This window comes from Agelaius tricolor, unplaced genomic scaffold (genome assembly GCF_023055355.1).
Source record: "Agelaius tricolor isolate 1412-34295 unplaced genomic scaffold, bAgeTri1.0.p SCAF_11, whole genome shotgun sequence".
Classification (NCBI taxonomy): Eukaryota; Metazoa; Chordata; class Aves; order Passeriformes; family Icteridae; genus Agelaius; species Agelaius tricolor.
The window spans coordinates 24614172-24638902 of record NW_027269271.1 but is presented as its reverse complement, the minus strand read 5'-3'; positions in this window follow the sequence as shown (position 1 = coordinate 24638902).

The window sequence follows — 24731 nt, the reverse complement described above, 5'->3', positions numbered from 1 at the left end:
TCTGTGCTTTAAAGAAAGGCTTTTGTTTTATTACTTCCAGAAATTTTGAGAAGTCCTAGCCATTTTGTACCCAAATAACCGTGGCACATTTCTCTGGGATGGATAATTGCAGAGCTCCCGATCTGGTGGGTTCCACACTTAGGTACCTCTGAAATCCTCAGTTATTAACTTTGGGGAAGTGTGATTTTTGGTTAGATTAAATGGAAAATGAGCATTTTAAAGCAGCTGGAGATTATGTGAAGAAACTTCTGACATGATTTTAATAGAAGGTCTGGAGCAGAAGCATGCACTCTTAGACATCAGAGTTGATCAGGATCATGGAGGGAGGAGAGTGTATGGAAAGGCCCTAGAGAATGGTGTAACATTTGCAACTTGGCCATCCTCTCTTTTTGCACAGTTAACTTTGAGTAGACAAATAATGACAGCAAAAAAACCTCTATGAGTTGGTTTGTCTCCTGTACCCACAAAGAGGTAGAGGTTGCCTTGCCCTTACTAGTTTTCCTTGCCAGAAGCAGCACAGATGTCTTCAAAAAGGAGAAAAACCTCATAAGTGCTGCTGTCATTGGAGTGGTTTTGGAATCTTTTCTGTCTGTGCTATAATTTTGTAGATGTTCAGTGATTCGAGGTATTTTTACATGGGTTGATCCAGGGTCAGGGGTTTCAGCCTTTTTGCCTGCCCTAGACATGGCTTTCTCCAGTGAACTTATTAGGATTAGATCCTCTTAAAGAATTAGCAGAAGTCATTAGTTTCTATTCTTTAACTTCCTTTCTCAACATATATTCTCTGCAGGAGCAGAATTCTGCAGGAATTATGCTTTAATTCATTTGTTCTCCAGCTTGATTTCACAGAGACTATTTTCAAGGCTGCTTTAGAGAAAACTCATGTAGGAAAATTTGTGAAGAATATATTCTTAGGTTGTGTGTTATTTTTGTTCCATTCCCCTCCCACCCAAGTTGTAAACCTTGGCTATCTTTGGGCTTATCCTTATATCACCACTTTGCTTTATTTTGAGATGCTGACAAGCTATTTTAATACCCTTGTGGAGGAAGCCATTCCAGTTGCTCTGCAGGTGTGCAGCAGCTCAGCGAGCAGGGATGCACATAAACCATCCTCCCAGCTTTCTGGAAGGTGCCTTCCACTTTCAGAAGCAGCTCCAGGTGCTGGTGGCCTCACCAGGGACTTGGAGATTTCTGACCTCCTGCTCTGCAGCTGGAGTTCCTAAGCTGTCACCTGGCTTTGGGGGGGGAGTGGGGGAAGCAGGTTCCTTTCCAGTTTGGTTAGCACAGAAACCAGGGTCTCCTGGCACAGCATCCTCCTCCCAGCCTGCAGACCAGGCTTGCAGAGTTCTGCCAGGGCTGCAGCTGTGGGAGCTGCCCAAGCCATCCCTCCCCTTGCTGCAGGATCTGATGAGGACACAGTGGACCATGACCAGAGCTGTGCATCTCAAGGTGAGCACAGCAAGGAAGGTTATTTGCTGGGCAGAGTCTGCAGCACAGGGGGAAGAATGCTGCTTTTAATGAAGAAACTGAGCAGAATTACAAGCAGCAGATTAATTGCTTTCCTCAAAAGGAAAATGTGCTTAGTTTCAAACTGGTTGTTTCAGTGAGCCTTGTATTGTATAACACTCACCTGAGACAGAGGCTGACAGGTTGTCCCAACCTTTAATTGACTAATTAATAGTTATTAATTAGTATTCCCTGCAGCTGTAGTCTCAACCATGAGTTAATTGATTCTGATGGGGAATTAAATGTCCCATGTCAGAGATGAGTGCCCATAACAACATCTGAGGCAGTTATTTTGTGTAATAGACTAAAACAAACCTGCTCTGTGTGTGTGTACATTGGTACTAAATGGCACAAACCTTTGGTTTTGTTTATTTAAACCTATTGCTCCGTGCCTCTTGGATGGTGGGGTTTGTGAACATTTAATGGAGCCACTTCTTCTTACATAACTGGGAGAGAGGGAAGGTTGTTTCCAAACTCTCTTTTCTGATGTGGGATCTGCTTCTCTCTCAAAACTGCCATAAAAACATCTGCCTCTCCAATTCACTTTTGTCACGAGTTAAAATTCTCTGGAGAGGAGAACTAACTGGTAGATTTGATAGTTAAGTATTCCAGCACTGACAGGCTGCAGTATTTCATAGCAGCCATAAGTACCATGGTGTCTGTTCAGTTTATTACGTTAAGAGATTTTGGAAAACAACCTTTAATGGGCGGCATGATTTGATAGGCAGGTGCAGCTGACAGAGCAAACATTAGTTTTTCTGTTCAATTTATGCTGTTTTCTGCAGTGGAGCCCCTGCCAGGCTGGAGCAGCTGGATGACACTGACTTTGGTTAGCCACTGTTGTGCTGTCCAAATCTTGTGGTGCAGTAAAACTTGTGAAGCTGAAGGAAGCCTTACTCAAGGCTTTTCAGCAGAGTCATCCATAGGCTTGTCACTACTCAAATTCAGGCTGTCAGGTTTTATGATAGGATGAGAGCTCCTGGCATCTCTTGGTTCAAAATATAAACATAGTAAATATACATGAATGTATTAAAGGGCACTATCCAAACTCTGATGCAGTGGGGCATTATAGGCAGTGCAGGATAAAATCCTGATTCTGTCAGCGTTGATGGGTATTTGCTAAGCAGTAGAACCAAGATATCTCCAAGGGTGTACAAAGAACATCTGACAGCCAGTCTGCAGGAGGTGGAACTGGCTTGGATGTGGAGCTCCCTGACTGCTGCCATTTTACAATTGTAGAGCAGAATCCAGGTTTTCTCACGGTGCCTGTGATTTGCAAACCCAGAAATGAAATTGCGCAGGTCATCTCCAAAGAGCACAGACAAAATCTTCCTGTCACCTGCCCATGGGATACTTTACACCATTTAACATCCTTGGTTATTGAGGAGAAGTGTGGATGGAGGAGAACCAAAGACAGTTCCATCTTCTCTACAGTGATGATTGAGAGGTGATTGGGGGTGAAGGGAGGTGAGGGAAACTGATAAATGGTTCTGAATTTAATACAATTTAATACTTTAGGCTAAGCCACCAAATGCCTATTTAACATTTAAAAGGAAGAGAGTTGCCCTGCAGGTGAGAAAAAGGGATGCTAAATTATTTTGAAAAATTCAGGTGTCAGGCAAGAATGGGGAAGATTTACATGTTAATGGGATCCTCAGCAGGAGAAGAAACCTTGGTCTGGTGATGGCAGGCAAATAGATGCACCCATCTGCACCTTCAAATATTATCACCTGAGTTTGAATAGTACCACGATTTTTTTTTTTTTTTTTTTTGCAAAAATAAAAATGAGGAAAGATTTGTGTTTGGAAGAGACACCCTGTGAAAGAGCCTCATGTCACTCTGGAAACCTTTCAGTAGCTCACGCCTTCCCACCTGGCCAGACAACAAAGCTGTTTAAGGTATAACCTTGCCTGGTTGAATGCATGCTGGGTTTGGGGACTGACAGCTCAGAGCTGGGCACTGGGGAGGGCCCTGGTTCCTGTGAACTTGAAAAGAAGTGACAGAGACCAAGAGCATTTCTGATGGGACCTGACACACACAGCTGAGCCCAGCTGAGATCGCTGTAACTAAATTGCAGGAGAGTGCTTTGTCTGGTTAGGCTTTATTTTAGACCTTAAACCAGATGGTATTTTCCCCCTTCTCATATTGTATGTTTTTCTTTCTAATTTTTGTACAATTTTTTTCAGTTAGAACTCTTCAGAGTGAGGCAGGTGTCACAGAGAACCAGTGCAGCTTGCCCATCCCATGGCTTGAGAAGATATTCCAGTGTCTGAAGGGGCCTGCAGGGAAGCTGGAGAGGGGTTCTTTATCAGGAAATGTAGCAATAGGACAAGAAGTAATGGGTACAAGCTGAAAGAGAGGAAAATTAGCTTAGCTGTTAGGAGCAAATTCTTTACTGTGAGAGTGGTGAGGCCCTGGCACAGGCTGCCCAGGGAGGCTGTGGATATCCCATCCCTGGCAGTGTTCAAGGCCAGGTGGGATGGAGCCTTGAGGAACCTGGTCTAGTGGGGGGTGTCCCTGCCCATGGAGGGAGGTTGAGATTAAATGACCTCTGAGTTCCATTCCAACCCCTTAACTCTGTGAGTCTCCACCATGTCCTGAAGTACCCTTTCATGGGAATGTATAAAATAATTGTATTTTATAAGTTCATTAAATTTCTGACTCCCATTTACTTCAATAAACTTTGAATTAAACTGAGACTGATGACAGAAGCAAATAGCAATAAGGCAGTCTGCTGTCATCTTTTTACTGAAAAATATTTTACATGCAGGATTCAATAGCCGTGGCAAAAGGTTTTTTTCCCCCTCTGTGTTAATATGCAAAGGCCTAATAAGCTTGCTAAACATTTCCTGCAGAATTATCTGCTACAGCTAATTCAGGCTAGGCAAGGCGCTTGGGCCTGCGGGGAAGCTCTTAGAGGTGTCAAGCATTTTCTGAATCAGATGATTCTCCTTGGTCAGCCAGTGGAAGCCGTGGAGATGCAGTTTCTGGGAGGATTGCACTCCCCAGTTGAGATGTTCAACTTTGTTTCCTTTCAGGAGCGCCGCGAGTCAGCTCCAGGCGGAGCTCAGCGTTACGGCGGAACTAAAACAAACACAAAGCGGAACCAATCCTAAATATATTTGCATCTAGATGTTGGCAGACGTTGTTACGGCTTTCTGTATTTTATGTGCCTTTTTCATTTCCCTGTGAAATATTTTTTGGTGCACTTATAAGGTTTTTAAACTACTTTAAGTTGTTGACTCTTCCACTTATGCTAATGACGCCTCTTGCTCCGCTGCTTTAGTTTTAAGGAGAAAGAATGACTTAAAGCTTTGCCTCTGCCTTGCCTAGGCATGTGCTAGAAAGAATTTGTGCTCTTGGGAGTGCAAAACACCAAGGAAAGAAAGAAAAAAAATGGCTGAGGAACGTTTTTCTTAGTCTGTGGGGGATGTACAACACCGAATTGAGGTTTTGGAGTGACCCAAGAGTTCTGTGATCAAAGTTTAGCTTCACTGTGAGACAGGTTCCTAGCTGAAAACAGAAACCTACCCTTGCCTTGTGCACCTTACTGCAAAAAAAAAACAACAAAGAAAATAAAAATTAAATTGCAGGAGCAGATCCAGTTTGTACACATGACATTATAGACATTAATTCTAAAGTGAATCAAGATAGCTGAAATGCTCTGATCTCATCTTCCTCCTCCTTCAGCTGCCCCAGCAGCACAGACAGAAAACTCAATCCATGGATGGGGTTTTAAATGAGTTTGAACTGACACTAAATTGAGCCTAACCTTTGAATAAGCCCAGAGCTGGTAGGAAGAGCTCCATTCTGTCTGCATTGATGAGTCTAAATGTTTCAGATTTTTGTTAGAATGGTTTAGGCAGTGACAGTGTGGCTAAATAATGTACTTTTACTTCTAGCCAACCTTTTCAGGTCACACTCTTTTCTTTCAAGTTGTGATAGCTACAAGACAGCATTTAACCAATGCAAAGAAAATGGCTAAAATTCTCCCACTCTGCTCTTAAAATAAAGGGGTACCAGGCTTTTTGGCTTATGTGGAATAGTTTGCAATTTCTGGGAAGGGTGCATAAAGAACACTGATTTGGTCATCTGAGTAGGAATGTAAAACATCAAATCTACTCCTGTGATGATGAAATGGTTTCTTGGCAGACTGTTTTTCTTACAGCTTTTAAGGTCAAGTTTAATTAAAAGTTCCAGGTACTACCAGTTAAGGCTTTTTATTCCTTCAGTTTTTGGAGATATGTTCCTAGCCAGAATTCTCATACAATTTGAAAAATGTTAATAATGACTATACAACAAAAATCTGATTTTTTTATTCTTGAAAACCCATTTATAAAATAGCTGAATAATTTGTCATCCATTATTTGCTTGCTTTATTGTATTTCAAACCAAAAGAAATGCTGGTTATTTTTAGTCAGTACTTAGATCAGCTTTTCAGTCCTACAAGAATTAGATGCACAGTACAGATATTTGATGAATACTCTTGTTTGACTTTTTGGCCCTACTTGTATGAGTAAAGTTCCTTGTGCTTGCATACTTCCAGTGTAAGGAGAACAGAGAAATGTTGCTAATTTATAGCAAGCCTGCTGCAGAGATATCTAGCATGCAAGGAAAATATTTCTCTACTAGATAAAGGAGTAAGAGCCAAGGAAACACTTCAGTTACAGCTGGCCAGTGACAAAAAAATTCAGGAAATATTTTAATATAATCCTATTATTAGAAATAACCATGTGAATAATTGGTGATTTTCTAAAAGAAAACAAAACTTTGGGACTTTAATCCTCATATTGAGTTACAGAAGTCTGCAAAAAATTCTGAAAAGATGCAGTTACCTAAGAATCTTAGTGTTTTCAGTCAGAGAGGCTCAGGAAAACTGAGCATTTACTCCATTGGTATGAAGATTTCTGTTTTTAAGGTTAGAGCTGGGAATGCAGATCCCACAGTGTTCACCACTGAATGCCTCCTGGGAGGCAGCAGTTGACAAGTATACCATGATAAAAATTCAGAGGTGCTCGATCTACATGCATACAAAGGCACATCTGAACATCTTGCTGTGATTTCCTCTCATTATAATACATAATATTCAGTTTCATGCTGCTAATAAAGTTCTTCCTTAGATAAAACTATTGTGAACATACCAGGTATGATCCTTACCACAATGCCTCTTTTTACCAATTCTGCAATATCAACAGATAAGACTAAATGTAGGTTATTTGTACTCAGTATAGATTCATTTATGTTGCTAGAAAAGTGCAAAGAAGCTGATATAAATGATAATTCAAGTCTAACGTAGTTTTTTCTTTTATATTAGAGAAGCTTTTTGTTCAATAGAAAAAGTTCTTTATGAACAGGAAAGCTTTATTATTAAATATGCTCTATTTTGGTGCTAATTTATTATTTTTGACATCTTAATTATATCTTGTCCCATAAAGTGCTGATTGGTAGTGTCAAGATTCCTAATCTGTGTCCATAAAATATGTTTCCCATTTTTTTTTTTTTGACTCAATTTGATTTTTGTGAGAGGAGGGTCCCATCCACCCTTCCATCTGCCAGGAGGTGCTGAGCAGAGGAATAAAGTGAAAACCTTAAAAAGGACTCAGCCTTCCAAACAAATTCCTGGGAAAAGGCAGAAACAGCACCTTGCCCCCTTTTCAGAGGTGTGGGGAATAAATTGTGTACAAAGTCATAAGAAATTCTGTACAAAAGGAAGTGCTGTTAGGTGCTAGTTCAGCCATGTCTGGAGTTCTGCTTTATGCCCCAGTGAAAAGTCCTTTACATCCATGAAAATGTGTTTCAGAATAAGGGGAGGACAATAAAAATGAGCTTATTCGTTTCTAAAAGGCTCTATCCCAAAGCAAAGAAAGGTTTTTAAAGAATTTGGCTTGTTCCTGTAAAGAAACTGTTCTACTGAAGTTTCGCAGATCAAATGTACCAGTCTACAGCTGTACAAATTCTCTTTCACAGAGTATGAATGTTGCAATTTGCTAATGTACATTTTGCTTTTCATAATATTCACAAAACCAGTTTATGGTTCAGAACATTCACAAAGCTGCCATTTTTAAACTTTGCTTTTGAACACATGGCATGGTTTTCCCACTTTTAAAAGTAGGGGTGGGTGGGTTTTGTTTCTTTTTTTTTTTTCCTTTGCAGGTGTCTTTTAAATAAGCAGAACACTCTTCAGCCTCAATTAAAGTAAAAGTTTGAAGGGATTATTCAAGCCCTGAATTCCCTGGCCAGGATGCCAAACATTTTTTCTTGTTTTGTTTGTTTTATTCAATATTTCTGGATGCTTCCAAGGCTGTATTTACTGTAACTTTATATCTTCTATGTCACTGTATGTTCTAGTGCACCTGACAGAGTAAATGAGGGATGTAGTAGATAACATCCCAACACTGAGCAAGCATTTCTAGTGTCTCCCCAGGACCTGGTGGTCCCTGTGAGGACCAAGAGTTCAGTGCTGGTTTGCACTTGCACTCACCAGTGCCAAGTGTAGAAAACCCTTTACCACGTTGTGAAAATAACTGCAATGGAGCTGTGTGAAAGCACAGATGAAATATTCACTCTAAACCTGCTCTTGTCACCAGAAAAGATGAACAGCACCTCTCTGCCAATGCCTGGCAAAAGATGGTGGAGCTTTTGAAGCCTTTTACCTTTATTGCTGCTGCTAACAGCAGTAAGGAACCACTGCACCTTTTCCCAGCTCATCCCTTAGAGGAAGATGGCTCAGAGGAGCCTGACTGAGGCACAGGAAACACCTCTAAAGCAGATGCTGCAATAGCAGCTGGGTGGATGCCCCATTGCAGGAACCAGTGTGCTGTTTTAGTGGGCTCAGGGTTTGGATGCAGTTCTCTGAAGCACACGCTTGGGCTGTTTGCTACACTGCTGCCAAGGCCTGGTGCATCGGGATATTGTGATGGAGGGGGGGAAACACATTGCCACAGATGCAGTGGAGTTTCTTTATTTTATTTTATTTTGTCTGCCTGTATTGACTCAGCACCATGGCAGCTGTTCTCTTTTCAAATAGCTTTGTTTTCCTGAGGCATAGTCTATACTTATTCCAGGAAGTTGTAGAGGAAGGCGAGCAAGTAGAGGACTGCAGATGAATTTCTGAGCACAACCATTCTCACACTATTTAGAAGTAAATTTTATATCCATGCATGCTTTTGCAGATGGCCTGGAAAGAAATGGGAAATGGAACATTTTAAGACAGAACAGTGTTGTGACAGAATGGGGTACTGGTATTTCTAACAGTGTTAGTGAATGTGTGAATTAGGCCCTGAGGTGGGATATGCCAAGGGCAAGTGCCCATTTTACAGGTGACAAGTAGAGGTGTAGCAAGTGGTCTGCCCACTGTTTCAGAAAGCCTGACAAAGCTGAAAATAGGATAGACTCAGCCTTGTCCCTAATAGAGAATTTCCAGGGAATGTGAGCTGCACTGGGCTGAGACCTGAATGATTCCATTTCTAAGCCTGAGGCCCCTGAGTGAGGTTTGCTGGGTCTGCTGTAGTGATTTGCACTCTCTTGGCTGTTTGCTTCTCTCTTCCCAAAGTGTAGTAACTTCCTTGCTGAGCTAAATGAATGCAAACCTTGTTGAAAACTAGTAGGAAAGGTCCTTAATACTGGAAAGGTACTTCCTCATCTGCGTGCTACATGCTCCAAAGAAAAGAACCTATGGTATCTAATTAAAGGTTGTTTTCTTATATGAGATTTTCTTTCTCTTTGTAATTTTTTTTTGCTGTTCAGTATTTTCCTTTTTTTTTTTTTTCCTTTTCTGTATGAATGCAGAATTCCAAGAACTTGCTCTTCCTCCTGCTGTGAGAATATATCCCCTCTTGGGGTGAATGGTGAATGTCTACTTGGCACTGAGTTAACTTGCCTCCTGTACAGATGTCACCAACAGACACCTAGTTTGTTAAATACGTGTAGAAGTTGAACATCTTACTGAATCAGGGAAGTGTCAGGCAAATTCCAAACCACTGTTGCTGAGCCCTTAGTTTGAAAGTGGGGAGAAACGTTATGGAGCCTTTCTCAGGTGATTTGTATTCAGTGGATTCTCCCTCAATGTCCTGTTCCATTAATCCTGAGACACTTGTCACCAGTCAGCCAAAGGATTAAGAGAGAAAACTTTGAGTTGCTCAGACTTTCCTAGCCATATGCTTGGCCTTAAAGGATGTGTTGAGTATGAGGTGATTCAAAGTGAAAAGCTCAGCAGCTTTATAATCTCCTGGTCTCTGAAGTCACTTCAGCTGTGGATGCCAGAAGCAGAAGCTCCCAGCCTGGATCATTGCTCTGTGTGTTTGGTACATCTTGCCTCCGCAGCTTTAGGGGTAAAGAGCCAAAACCAAAAGCTCTCAGCTATTTCTTTCCTGTCACAGTGTAAGTACCTGAAAATAATTATATCTCTTTACTGGAAATATTTGGCACAGAGCTATGGCTCCACCATTTAAATTTTCTACAGTTTCATTCCAGACTGCCAGTTCTTTTTTATTACTGCCTTGTTAGCATGAAGAAGTGATGACAATCTTCTATCCTTGCCGTGGATGCAGCCAAATGGCAGAAGAACATTTGTCTGCAAAACCAACTGAATAAAAGTCTGAAAAAACCAATTAATAACAGTACATACCTGACATTACCTGTGGAGCCTGGCCATGCATGCAGCACACTCTCTCAAGGTTTTGTACATTGAGACTAAGGAGATATCTTCTATTTTAACTAAATCCAAATACAATTTTCCAAAATACCATTTATTTCTTAAGGCCTCCCTCTTCATCCCTTTCCAAAATTTCTAGCAGTTCTGCTTTTGTCTTTAGCAAGAGCATCTGTGCTTAATGGGCCTGTGGACAGAGGACAATCTATCTAATTAAAGGCTGATCTTAAGCCATATTCTCTTACTGGCATCACAGAATCACACAGCAAATAGCCTGAAATTTGGATGTGCTTGAATCAAACTCTTGGACAATGCAAGTCTGGATTTTACTTTTTACAGCTGGTCTTTTATCTGTATATTGTTTTTACTCATAAATTCTAAATTGATCTTGACTTTGGGAAAGTCTGTGTCTACTTCATCTTGGGCTTTTTTTGTCTACTCAGACTAGTCCTGAGTGACTGAACATCTCAATTAGCATGGCTGTATGTCTCTGAACTGCCTGAATCCACAGGTAAACAAAAAGCCACAATGATATTGAAACACTGTCATGAAATAAAATGTAGTTTTACCATCTAAAATGACTACTCCCATACCTTTCCCTCCTCTGTGGCCAACTTGCTTTTTTGATCAAAAGCCTCTGGGTTTGTAATGTGATCAGGCATCTCAGGCATTTCTTTGTCCTTCTATTTGCTCAATGTTATCCCATTCTTTATTTTGCTTTACCACAGAAATTAAAAAAACCCCAAACATTCAAAAGGTGTATGGCTTGCCTTGATAATACCTCTCAACATTTGTTTGCTCTCTTGTTTTTCTGTATCTCCCCTCATGTTCTAGATCCATCCAATTTAAGCTGCATGCCCTTAGGGCAGGGCACACCTCGGTGTGGATGAATTAATGTTTGAACTTTTCTATTCACTGCAGCATGTCAAGCACATCCTCTACGGGCTGGCTGAGACCTGATGAGTAGCAGGAAGGTTATAAAGCACTGTTTGAAATGGGTCTCTGTGTGGTCATTAAAGTGCATTCATTGTCTATCTGCCTATCTCTTACTGTTTTTAACTTCAGTTCTCCTTGACCCAAAATCACATTCTCATTTTCCATCAATTTTCAGTTCTCTTTACCTGGCCAGCTTCCTAATTCAATTCTGCAAGAAAATGTTCAGACACTTTAACATTCCTATCTTGAAGAGAGCCTAGTTCTCTAGAGGGCCAGTGCTGACCCTACCGTTTCTTCATTTTATCGGCCTGTGGATGTAAGAAAAAATGGATGGATTCTTGTGCTAGTTTCTCTCATTTGTAGTAACTTTGCATAGTGATTGCTTCTGTCCTGCAGGTCCTCTCTTGAAGGCTTTCTTCTGAAAAAGAGAGTTAAGGCTGCTGACCACAGCCCTTCACATTCCTGCTGTTGGTAAAGTACTGAGAGCTGACTTGGGAAGCCACTGCCCTGCATCTCTGTGATCAGCATCTGACATGCCAGAGCTTCCTTCCTCCTCTCCAGCATCTATTTGCACATCTTGCTCTGTGTGGGATTTTGGTTATTCTGTTTGTGTTTTCCAGCCATCCCACGCCCTGCTGCATTCCTGCTGCTGGCAGGTGCTTTCCTGTTTTCCTACATTAATGCACTATCTCAAGAGTTTCTTCAAAGTGTTGAAAACTACAGCAGTGAAAACTATTTTTCTGTGTCTCAAATTGCATTTTTGAAAGGCTGCATGAAATTAAGGATTTTGTAAATGTGAAGCAATAGCTGCATTATGCAGAGCAGATCTGTGTTATAATTTGTGATGAGGAAAAAGAACCCATGGAAAAAGAAGTCCAGCTTTGCTACCTGATACTTATTGTTATCCAGGTCTGCTAGAACATTTTGATGTTAGCCTACTTAAATGTTATCACTGAAGCCTGTGGGCTTTCACTGTGTTTCTTGGAGCAGGGTGATGTTTTAATTGCCCTTGTGCTTGTCTGATGCTTTGGCCAGGTACTGGCAATGAGAGGAAAGGTACTGATTTGCCAGTGGTGATGCAGTTGACAGCAGTACAATTCTGGATGTCTGCAGAAGAAGTAGAAATTGGGTTTGCTGCCCTTAGGAGTATAAAAAGAGAAAGTTTGTTTTGAGATAAAACCTTAGGATTTGGCATAGGAAGTTGTCCTAGTTTTACTGCCTGCTAAATGGGCTGCTCTTGACCTGTGTCTCCAAATGCCCTCAGGTACCTGTCTGCCTCTCTAATTGCCACAGTTTTCCATCTAAGAAACATTTTCAAAGTGGTCAGAGTTGCTTTCTGGCCTTATGAATGTCTCCAGTTTCTCAAGCTGGCATCTGCAGAGCTGCCTGTAATGCCATCCTACCACTACCAAGCTGTTCCTGCTCCAGCCAAAGCCCCAGAGCCCCTGAACTGGATCTCTGGAACCCAGCATGCAAAAGTCTCTCTGGTGTGCCACTCCAGAAGGGTGCTCAGAGCTGTGCCTGCTGTTCCCTGCTCCAGAAAGAGTAAGGAGAAGTCATGAATAAATACAGAGGTGGGATAAGAGGGGTTTTGTGTGTGCTAAGCCACAGCCACCTGCTGCAGCTGACCTGGCTCGGTGTTGAATTAGAGGGTGGGTGCTGAGTGCATGATCCCAAGGAAGGGGTGGGGGGAACAGGTCTGTTTAGAGCCCCACAGTGTGAAATACCAAATCACTTACTGGAGAACTTCAACCCCTCTCCTCTCCTCCACCCCTTTCCCAAACCTTTGGCACCCAGGCATTGCAGGGAGAGCTGGAGTGCCCAGTGTGGCACTCGAGCATCTGAGCAGCAGCCCCAAGGTCCAGAAATACAGCCCTGGGTGGGAGCTGGGTCTCTGTTGAGAAGGGGGAGGATGAGGATGTTAATCCTGTGTTGCATCAGATCTGCAGAATTGCTTGTGGATTTTCAGCACAAACTGTGAGGGGTTTGTGTTGTACTGGGTGGAGCAGCCTCATACGACAGCCAAATGCTCCCTGTGGTTTTCAAGCTCAAAAAATTGTTGGTGCCTAGCAGATATAATTCTAGACACTCATGTCTGCCAGAAAGCATAGAGAGGAGATGAACTGCTAAATGGGAGAGAATGGGTTTATTTCTGCTTATTTCAACAGAATTGCCTTTTCTGCCATCAACCGAGAAAGAAGTCAGAGCCATTAGATTTTATTTGAAAGGAAAAACTGTAATTTGAGTATTTTATAATTTGAACCAGTAGATGTCAGCAATTCCTTTTGAAATGGACCTGGAAATGCAGCAATAAATGAACTGACTTGTTCACATCCAAACTTCTGTGTGATATAAAAACCTTTGCCAAAAAAATCAGGAACTGTATAAAATACAGCCAACAGATGAGAATGGACAGTGTCCCCGAAGTTCTTGGCAAGAGTGGCGTGAAAAAAAGCTGAAAATCATGGTTTTGCTAGTAATAATAAAATATTAAATTTGGTCTATTTTAAATATGTAGTCTTGTAATATTGGGCCACTCCATGACATGCCTTTCACATTTGTGGAAGCCTGCTATAGCCTTTAAAATGTGAGGGATGTAAAAAATGTGGTTTTTTAAATTTCTTTTTTAGCTTAGGTGGTACAGGAGTACAGATATTACAACTGATCAAAGAGGTTGCTGGTGTCTGACTGGAGCTGGGCATATATTGTTTCAAGTGCTCATGTCTAGGGTGAAAGGTAGCACATGTTCTCCTACCAATTTGATTTTTAATCTGTTACTTGGTGCGTGTTTTTTAGAGGCATAAAGATTGCATCAAATGGTTTTAATCTATTAGTCTGCAAATTGAGCAGTATCACTGAAATCTGAATTGGTAGCCACTGTAAAAGTCCCCCAGTGGTAACAAAATAAAACACATAATGTCCTTATTGCCAGTTTTTCTTCTGTGATGCTAGTGAGGCTAAAATTCATGTCCTTATAGCAGTCCACTCCTTTGACCTTGAGCCAATATCAAAAGTGTTTGCAAAAGCATCTGAAGACGATTCATTTGTTTGAGCTCGAGAGTCAGCAGGGGGAGCTCACAGCCGTGTGCTTCAACCCGGCAAATTCTGGTTATTAAAGACATTTTAAACTAGGCCATTTTATTTACACACATGCACACACTCACCCTCTTAGAAATGGGTATGGCATTCCTGGAGTTTATGATCTATAGCTTGTCAGGCTCTTTGAAAAGTCTCACTCTCGCATCCTCATGCAGACATTCCATAAACAGAGGGGTGAAATGAAAGAATGTTTAGAAACAATCCCAAAATATGATTTTCTTTTGCTTCTTATCTCAAAGCAAAGGGAGGGAACTAATGTGCCCCTACGTCCTGTGGGCAGGAACTGATGCTCAGTTAAGGGATGCAGGATGTTAGCCTGGAGCTCTAAGAATGCTGGATGCTTTGGGAGTCTGGTCATTAAGAAAGACATTTAAATCAGGCTGTTGTCAATATTTTAGCATGAGATTAGTGAATTTAATTTCGTTCTTAATTTGATTGTGGAAAGGTACATTCTGATTCATCTGATTGGATTCATGCTAAGATGCTTCCTTTTTGTTTCATGTGAATAAAAATTAGACTTTTACTGCAGGTCCACAGTGTTTTCTGGAAGGTCATTTGGGTGAGTTAGTGCAAGTCAGACACAGAGTCTGAGATCTTTTCTTCTGCTACAGCCTTGTGTTAAATGGCTGTGCATTATAATATTGAGCATATACATTTGATGTTTAGAGAATTATTAAGAGAAATACAATTTCTTCATAGAGATCTTGAGCCCCTTAGGTAAAGAAGCATTCTTGCTTTGTTCTGGCAGGGGACAGCAAAGTGACTTGCCCAAGATCACAAAGAGACATTGCTGGGAATGGACACCCCATCTCCTCAAGTTTCTCTGTAGGGCTCATCTACAGTTCCATGTCACTGCCTTTGGCAAACAAAGAGATTTTCTCTTTTCTTATGGTCTTTAAGCTTTCAGATGTTTCTTAAAGTATCATGCACTGTTTCCTCAGATGCAGTTTCATTGTAAGTGAGAATGTTTTAACCTGTTGATTGTATTGATTTTTGATGTGGAAATAGGAGGCCGCTCCATTTCAAACTAAATTTCAAGGGCACAAAGATTGTTAGAATGGAAAAGCCACTTAGCTCAACAGAGTTGTTTCTTTTATTTTTATCTTAGTCAGGTATAGAAAGTGTCAGAGAGGTCCTAGCCCTATTTTCTCTGTTCTGGGTGGAATCACAATTGCTTTAGATGCTGGCAGAATTGGGATGAGAGAGCAAAGCTGTATGTGGAGATGTGTGTGCTGTGCCTGTGCTGGGGATGTCTGAGGACATGGCACGTGCCTGCAGTGTCCCTGCCTTTGTGCTGTCCTGCCTGGGTGCTGCTGCTGCTGCTCTGAGCCAGTGACAAACGGGGTCTGTCCACCTGAGGGTCCAGCTGCTACCCTGGAAAGCAGCACCATCCTTAGGTGATTTGTATTCTGCTCTCTGAATGCATTTCTGTCTCCTGTCTCCCAACACACTTTTCTTTTCTTTTTTTTTTTTTTTTTTTCTTATTTAATTGCATCCCCAAGCTAGGATTATGGCTTTTAGGAATTGTCCCTAAGTCCTTTCCTTTGGCTGCATGCTGCATAATTTTTCCATTTAATATGGATTTCTCGCTTTGGTCAATTGCTCCTAGTCCCATTACTTCATAGCAATCTGCATTTGATGCACATTTCCTTTTACAGGCCCAGCCATCTCTCTCAGAAAGTCATTCCCTGAGCCAGCACTCACTGGACTCTGTGGCAATATTCCCATTGTTCAGAGGGAATCTGAAAGCTGAAGCTAAGGATGAAACCCCTAGTCAGCATCACAGGTTAGTGAAATGGATTCCTGCAGAACGTGGGGATGTGGGGGGAGGAAAGAACACTTTGTTTCTGGGCATTTCTGTATCAGAGTTTGTAATTTCTGGAAGAAGCTGCAACTCTTTTATTCCCTGCCCCCAGCAGTCCCGAGGCTTTTGCAGTTGCCTGTCTATACATCCCTTTTGGAGCCCACAGGGAGAGCCAATGAAACAGAGGTGTTCCCTGCATTCTCCCTGGTTATTGTGGCATTCTGCTGTGCCTCAGGAGTTCTCCACCTGTGGAGTGCAGCTCCAGGTTGGTGAAGAGGTGAACCCTGGAGGCAGAGGGTTTCAAGCTGGTAACTGGCAGCAGGTCCTGCCCATCTCCAGCTGCTTCCAGTGACCTCAGCTCTGCCCATGTGAGAAAGACAAAGCCTTATTTTATGATTTTAGGCTATTGAGAGTACAGGAGCAATGGGAGAAAAAGCAACTGTAGCTAGTATAGGCATATCTCCCAATATTAAAAAAATATTCCTGTAATTTTAACGTTTACCCTGTGGCATTTTGAAATACAGAGTAAACCCCCCATGTTCTGTGTGTGCTATCCCCCCTCTGCCTTCCCATAGAAAGTTTTTAAACCCCTGAGTCTCTGGCAGCTGCAGCCTGACAAAATGAGGCTGTTTAGGGTAGCTCCCTCTTTGGCACAGGCTGGAATGAAATGAAATTGGGGAAGGCATCAAATTAAAAAGGGCTCGTTCAAAACCGAGTGCTGATTACCCACTTCCATAAATACATTGGAGCACAAAAAATTTATTGCACTTGCACATACATGCAATCTGCTTTTTGGAAATGGATACAAATACACCCTGAATAATACACTTTTGTGCCTTGACTGGTGGACAATCTGTCTCTAATTCTGCTGAAAAGCAACCTCTGATGGATTTTTCCTTAGGGTGGATGTCCAAGCCTAGTTTTCATTCTTTCCATGGTGGTTAAGAAAATTCAGAAGGTACAAGAGAACTTGACAGAGAGAATCTACTGTAAAATGTAAAATCATAGTGCTCTACAACAAATGAGAAGTGTAAAAGTCATTGGTCTGGGTGCTAAATCACAGAGCAAACTAAATTTTCATAAACAGTATGATGAGTTAAAAAATATAGCAATGCAGAACTGAAATACTTGACATGAAAATTTCTTCTTGACTGTGGTACTGTTATACCAAGGAAATAGGTGTCTATAAAACAAAGACATTCCAAACCTCTTTTCTACAAGCACTAGAAAACTGCTTCTAGTTCTAGGACTGATGACATGGGGGCAATCCAGAGTTCTAAGCAAAGATACCAAGATCTTGGCGAGAAAAAAACACAGTGGGAGAAGTCTGTGCACTTTGTGTCTGTGTGGTTTTTAAATTTTCCCCAAAAGTGACACTGCTTTTTATGAATGTACCAAGCAGAATTTGACAACAGCAGGAAATTAAAGAAGTTATCTCTGAATAGTACATATGAAATATTCTAAAAGAAAGGAAGAAAACAGAAGCCAAATTACAGTGAGACATTGAGCTTTCTAATATCACAGAGAAGATGATATTTAAAAAAAACCCACCAAAGCCCTACAAAATCTTACACAAGTCTATGAAAGACCTCATTGTAGTCTGAAAATTTGTGATTTAATTGCTTCCAGAGCAGGACTAAAATCCCCAAACTTAGGCTTAGCCATACCATATTATATCTGGTTACTTGATGGAAAGAACACTAAAATCTGTTTTCTAAGTAATACACTGCATTTCTTTTCATACTTTAAAAAATTTGTATGGAAAGTATCAAGACAGGAATGATAATTTCTATTGTGTCTGAAAATTTAGTGTAGTCTGTATGGGCTTGCTGTACATTGCTAACAGGGATCTGTGAATGAGGGCAAAAATGGCTGAATATTAAGGACAAAGTCACCAGGCAGTGACAGAACTGGGAACAGGACAAGGGAAATGGCCAAGTCCTTTCACACTTGGAACAAACTGTTCCACTTAAAGGCAAGGGAAGAATAAGCCACTTAAGTGAATTACTGGGTGTGCTATAGGTTCTTTAGTGCAAGTTGGTAACAGCAGAGAAACTTGTTTTGCCTATCCCTGTGTGAAGAGGTTTTACCTGGTATCATCCTCTTTGATTTAATCTCTCTCTCACTGTTGCATTGGGAAGCAAGGGTGGGAATGATGCAATGATTTGTCTGATAGCTGCTGTCACCGTGAAATAAAATTCATTTATTCAGAGGAGCAGCTACCTTTGGAAAGTTCTGTTGAAGTACAGAAGCAGAAAAAATACATTTCTACCTGATTCAAGGATGTTAGCTGATATTTATTAATGGCTTTAAAAATTTCCTTCTTCCTCTGAGTGATTTAAAATATTTGCACAATTGAAGTTTTAAAATTTGTTCTAAATCTTCTGCAAATTATGACTCCATCAGCAAATTTGTTTTCAATTTGACCTGTAATGTCAGGTATCACTGCACTGATTCATGTTCTGCATCCAAGCAAGAAGACAAACTCTGGCTCCTTATTTTTCATTGACATTGTTTAAATGTAATAATTTCCAGCAGCCTGATGCTGCTGTTTGTAATACTGGATGATATTTGAAAGATAATTCAGCTGAGTATCTCACATCCTGCTGGAACCCTCGTGAATTAAATAGTTTCACACTGTAGCCCAAAGAAACTTAATATTGACATGATGGTCTATACAAAAATCCAAGAGAAAACTGCAGTTTCACCAGCTTCCTGTGGATGTAGATATCCATGTTATGCAGACAGAGAAACCATGGCAGATAGTGGTTATTTGTTGATGATCACATTAAATTAGCCCCAAGGGCCAGAAAAGAGCCCCAATCCCTTAATGCTTCCTCCAAAAATTGATACGTGTAGATTTTTAAGAGTTTGCATTGGCAAATGACCATTCCCAATCTCACCATGGATTAATCACTGATCTTGGAGACTGGAATTCAGTGTCTTATTCCTCATTATGCCTTTGGCAGCCTGTTTGGCATGTGACAGAGCACTTTAGTTCTCTAGCAGTCATTTTTTTTTTCTGACTGTAACAAACTGCAGTTAATAATGGTTACTCAGTGTCTTGACATGTTTGAATTACATGGAAAAAAATCTGAAAGAAATACCAGTTGGTATTACTAATTGTTAGGCTTTTATTTTAATTATTGTTTGGATATTGGTAGAAAGTACTTCAAGCTAGAGGAAAAAACCCTTCTGTTAGCAGAATGAAGCAAATGGAAAATGTGACAGACTAAAAGGTGCATTGCTAACAAGGTGTGGTATCTTGAAGACAGCACATTAGTGCTGCTTAGAAAGGATGTTAAGGTATGTCTATATAGGAGACAACAGCACAGAAACATTTGATTTCATATGATTTACATAAAATCTTCCATTTAAACAATAATGAGACTAAAGCAGGAAAAAAATACAGATTTCCTGGTTTCCTTACATCTACAAGGAAACCTGGGCAACAGTAAGAGCTACGAGCTACAAAAACTGTTGTGTAGTATCAGTTATATCATATAATATTGAAGAGATTAGAGAACAGAGAAAAATGATTCCTTGCTGAAGGGTAAATAGACTTTTGATCTGCCAGAGAGTGCTTGAGCAGCTTTCTAGCCTTAGGAAATGACCCCTGATAGGTGAAATAATTTTTTTTTTTTAAACCCATTCCCACATGATGGACTGTGCCCTGTGTATGATCTATTGTATTAGTGATTAAACTCATCAGCATTCTGACACTTCTGGAAGAAGCAGGAGAATAGGACCTGGGAATTGAACTGGAATATTCAGGTCACCTCAACAGCATGCCAGGACCTACACAGTGAGGCTGTTATTTATGAGTACTTGTTTGTGTTGCTATTTATGGGTATTTATTTCATGAGTTCTGGTACAGGTAGTGATTTCATTGCATGAAAGAAAAATCATGTGTAAAAGTTCATTAATCCAGGGAAATTTGCATGCCCAAATCTCATTTGATTTGAATGTAGATCATTGGTACATAGGCTTTTTTTTTAAGGCACTGCATTGATCAAGTGACACAGGACTTTGAAAAATTGAAAAATATATTCACTCATATGCCGGAACCAATGTGCTGCAATGATGAGGTAACTTGTAGTGTCTTTTGCCAAAGTAGTTTCTGGGTGAAAAAGAAGGCTTTTCTCACCTTTATAGAAACATTTGCCTTTTTCTTCCTTTCTTGATGGTGATGCCTGTACACTGGAGAGGATGCTGAGGACACTGGGGAAGTTCTACCAGAAGAAGTTGTTCAGTCAGAGGGCAGAGCACCAGTGGACTTATTGATTTCTACAGTGAGCATAAACAGAAATGAACCCCTGACAGTAATTTGAGAGGGATGTTTAATGTTTCTGGTGATGGTGTGAGACTGGACTCACCAATGTTGTAATTGTGTGACTCTGACTTGTTTCTGTATTATTTTCCAAATGTTCCTTAAGGATAACTGGGGTAACTTGCCATGTCTCTGTTCTGCTGGAAGCTTCTGTGAAATACTTTCTTGGTGAAAGTTTGAAGTTCCTTATCTATTCTGCCATTGTCTAGAGTGCTGACTGTATCTAGGACAGTGCACAGATCTAAAATAAAACCTAAGAAAAGAGGAAGATTGAATGCTTCAGTGAGGGCAGCCTTTCTTAGTGAGGAGAGTGAGGGACAGATAGCCAAAAAGAGCAGTAGAAAAGAGAAGGCAGGAAAAATAGTCAGATATGGAACATTTGAGTAGAAAAGTCTCAGTCTGAACTTTGAAGACGGTCAAAGAAGGGGCTTTGCTGAACACATGGGATTTCATAGTCAGGGCCCTCAGCTGAAAAGTCCCTGCTCTCAGCTTTGCCTTAACCAGTCTGAATTTCCTTTTACACAATTAGCAAGATAGAAACACATCTGAAGAGATGACAGCAGTGGCCTGTGTCTGGTATTTGATACTGGGGTCCAGTGCTAGGATGAATGTCTGCCTGAGTTATCAGTCCCAGAAGTTTAGAATTTCTGAAAGCAGCTTTAACTTGCCTTTTGCTCTTTTATCTACATATTTATGTGTGTATATATGTATTTAGCTATGGATGCATACTAGTTCACCAAAATATGCATCCATCCAACCTGGGCATTGTGCTTTCCTTGTGGTTGTGGATTTCCCCCTCCACCTCTTTGCACCATTTATTGTAGAAAGCTCCTTTGAGACTGAATTCACCTTGCTCATGAAAGATTCCTCTTCCTGCTGCTCTTCGTGCTTGGAGGGGAGTTCACTGGACAGGTTTTATTTCACCTACTTCCCATAGTAATTAATGTATGTTATAAATGACACATTGTAATGCTAGTTTAAGCAAATTTCTATTAAAATATACTGGTGGGGGAAAAATGGGGAAAATAATCCATGTACTGTACAATCCAAAATGAACCCTCCTCTATTTCAAATGCCTTTGATGTGGTTGATGGTAGTGTTTCAAAGGCAGTAGTTGTTAGCAAAAGGGAAGAAAAGTAACAGTGAATTAAAGATTTGAAGAGATAAAAATGGTAATTTATAAGTGAGAAAGACTGATTAGAGATGTTGTTACTTTTTAGTTAATGAAATGACCTATCTAGTCAAATTGGATAATTCCCATAGTGAGATATTTTTTCTTTATTGTCAGTTTAGCAGAATCTCTCTCTTTCCTTAGTGAAAACGAAATGGCAATTTTAGCATTCTTAATTGGTTTGGTTCTTTTCCATGGTAGCAAGTGAACTGAAAAAATACAGCTTATGAACAGGTTATGAACTTCAGTCTAAAGCCTGTGCAATGTCAAGATCAAATAAAAGGTGGCTAATGAAACAGTCTTCAGTTTCTAATTTCACAGAGGGCTGAGGTTGCTTTAAGGTGTAGTTCCTGCATGGAATTCATGCAGTGAATGAATATTAGCAATGAGAAGCAGAGATAATTTGGGGTTGAATGGGGTGTCTGTACTCAGAATGGCACAATGTATAGCCAAAACTATATATTATACCAAATACCATTGAAAGCAATAGTAAAAGTGTAGAGAAACGTTACAATTACTTCTTTTAAATAATCTTTTTGTTCCCAGATAAATCTGCAGGTGAATTAAAGCTAAAGTATAGCACACTTGCAATGATTCATAAGAAAGGTATGCATTTGAGAGGAACAGAAAATATTAAGAGCAAGTTTTTAATGTAGTGACTTTACCTGTGGTCAGAGAGGTGAATTAAGTAAATTTTGCTGTAGATTTTATTGAAGAACAGATAAGTCTGTCTAAAATAAAAGCTAAGATATTGGCAGCCCAGCTGTTCATCTTGGTAACAAGTACTGGTGTCTTTGGTCAGACTTCTGTGAGTTTTTCTTTGTGGCTGTTTTGGCACGTAGCTCATTTCTCTCTGATGTATTAAAAAATTCATAGTAGAAATGATCTCCTCCATCATCTGGAATACTTTGCTCTTGATGGGCTTTTCCTCTCTGCATGTGATACTGAAGTTTAAACCTTTTATTTTTCTTGTCACACCTGGTATCACTGCCTCTGTCCATTATGCCATTCTTTTAAATTCATATAATGGTCTCATAGCTTTGTATTCCAATTTTCTTCCTTCTCCCTTCCCCACACTTCATTTATGACAACCCTTTAAGTTAATTTCTCATCTCATCCAAGAATATGGCACTGCTAGCAACCAGGTTGCTCCATACACTGCCTTTTCTTAGGAGTTTTACAAAGGTCAACAAAGGATTAAACAATTACACTCAAATACAGAAATTGATTCTGGAAACTCAGAAGGGCAACATATTTTTTTGGTGCACATGTGTAACTGATGTTCTCTGGGTCACAATTTTTTTTTTTTAAGATTTTTTTTCTTTCTCTGGAAAGAGAACATTTGAATTTGAGGTGCTTTTGTCACATAATGTTTTCTCCCAATGGTTTGTTCTCAAAACTACCCAATTCACTGTAATTGAGAGTTCTCCACAGCTCATTTTGTAGGGAGCTATCTTGTGGATTCTGAAAAATGAATTGAGTTTCTGTCAACAGGAGGAATAAATGTGCATCTGTGCAGGTAGCCCTGCATTGCTGCATTGTCATAAGCCATTATGGCAATGCTGATCTGGTAAACTTGAGAGAAAGAGCTGTCACCAGGAGCTGCAGAAAATCAGACAGAGAGCAAGCAGTCACCAGCCATCTATTGTCTGTAGTGCTGTGACAGGCGGGCACCTTTAGACTGTGGAAGGAAACTACACTTTTCTAACCTTCACTTTTCTAACCTGCACTTATCTAACCTCCAAGTGCAGGTAGGGCAGCTAAAAAGGCAGATTGTTTCTTTCCCAGTGGTAGAGTCAGCTACGTATGCCTGGCTCTGCCAGTCTCTCACTATAAGACTCAGCAATGCTGTTTCTTTATCCTTTTGGTTTTGATAAAAAAGGAATAGATTGATAATACTGTTTATTTTGAAATGTGTTCCTTGCAGTATTAAAGAAGATTAATTCTACCTTCTTGTTGCCTCAAATACTCATATAGCCATGGGAACTGAAAAGAAAATACCATTTGTATCAATCGGATTTTTTGTAAATGGATTTGTTTTTCGTGTTATGATTTGGCAGAGAGGTGTTGTCAAGATATCTGATTTATGTGTTTTAGTAACCTAGGGAAGGCTCATCACTTCCCTAATTTAACCAGCTGAGAAAAAGTTGATCTGTTTGCTGAAGAGTAGGGGGTTATTTGCAGGTTGGTTTTATTTTATTTTATTTTTTTGGCATGAATATCTGAAAGCACTGCAGCTTTTATAGGGACTGGGTGATAAAGTGTTCTGCACAGTGTAGTATTAACAGAGAAGAAAGGAACTTACACATCCTTTAAAAGACAATTGTTCTTGCTCTTCATTCTGAGTCTCTCTTGGCTGTACATATGAGTGAGGGCAGCTCAGGACCTTTCCTATAAAGGGGCTTTAACTGATGGATGTTAAAAATAACCCTTCTGTAGAACTGTGCTGAAATTCTTACAGATAATTCTTTTATTTTTATCCTTTTTTTTACATGAGAAATCAGATTAAAATCTATTAAAATGTGTTCAAGGGTCTTTTTGTGCTGTCTGATGCTACATCAGCCCCCACCTCAGATACAGAATCAAGAGCTGTGCTTGGTCTGCAAATCATACGAGGCAAGACAGACTTGGAGCGCAAAAAAATATTCTCTTTTTGTCTGTTCAGTGTTACTCCTGACTTCAGGTTCCACTGTGGATCCTAGTAAATAACCCAAGTATTTTTTCATTGCTTAACTTGCCAGAAGTGTAAAAGTATTTAAACAGAAATATTTGAAAAGGTATCTCTGTGTTTTTTTCATGTCTGAGAACTGCAGTTTTTAGAAGCTTTGAGGAAATCAAGCAAATCTGCATAATATGTGTAAAAATGTCTTCTATCTCAGGGCCAAACTGAGACCCACAAAATAAATGACTTTCAGAGTCATGCTGTGACTGGCAAATAAAGTTTTTGGAAAGCCTTGATTACTACTTAGTTGTTTGGTTGGGTTTTTTTAAATGGAAAAACCTAGTAAATGGAGTTCAACATATTAAGAACTGAGCACCTTGGGTTGCTCTGATCCAAAATATTTCCTCTGTCTCTTCAGTGTATAACACTCTGGCATGTCTCTTTCTCCTGCTTTTCTTGTGTTCCTTTAGATTAGCTGCTCATTTGGGAAATGCTGCTTCTACCTGTGTTTGAACAGCAGCTAAAACAGAGCCAGGATCCTGCGTGTGGCATTGATGGATTGGTGCAACAGAA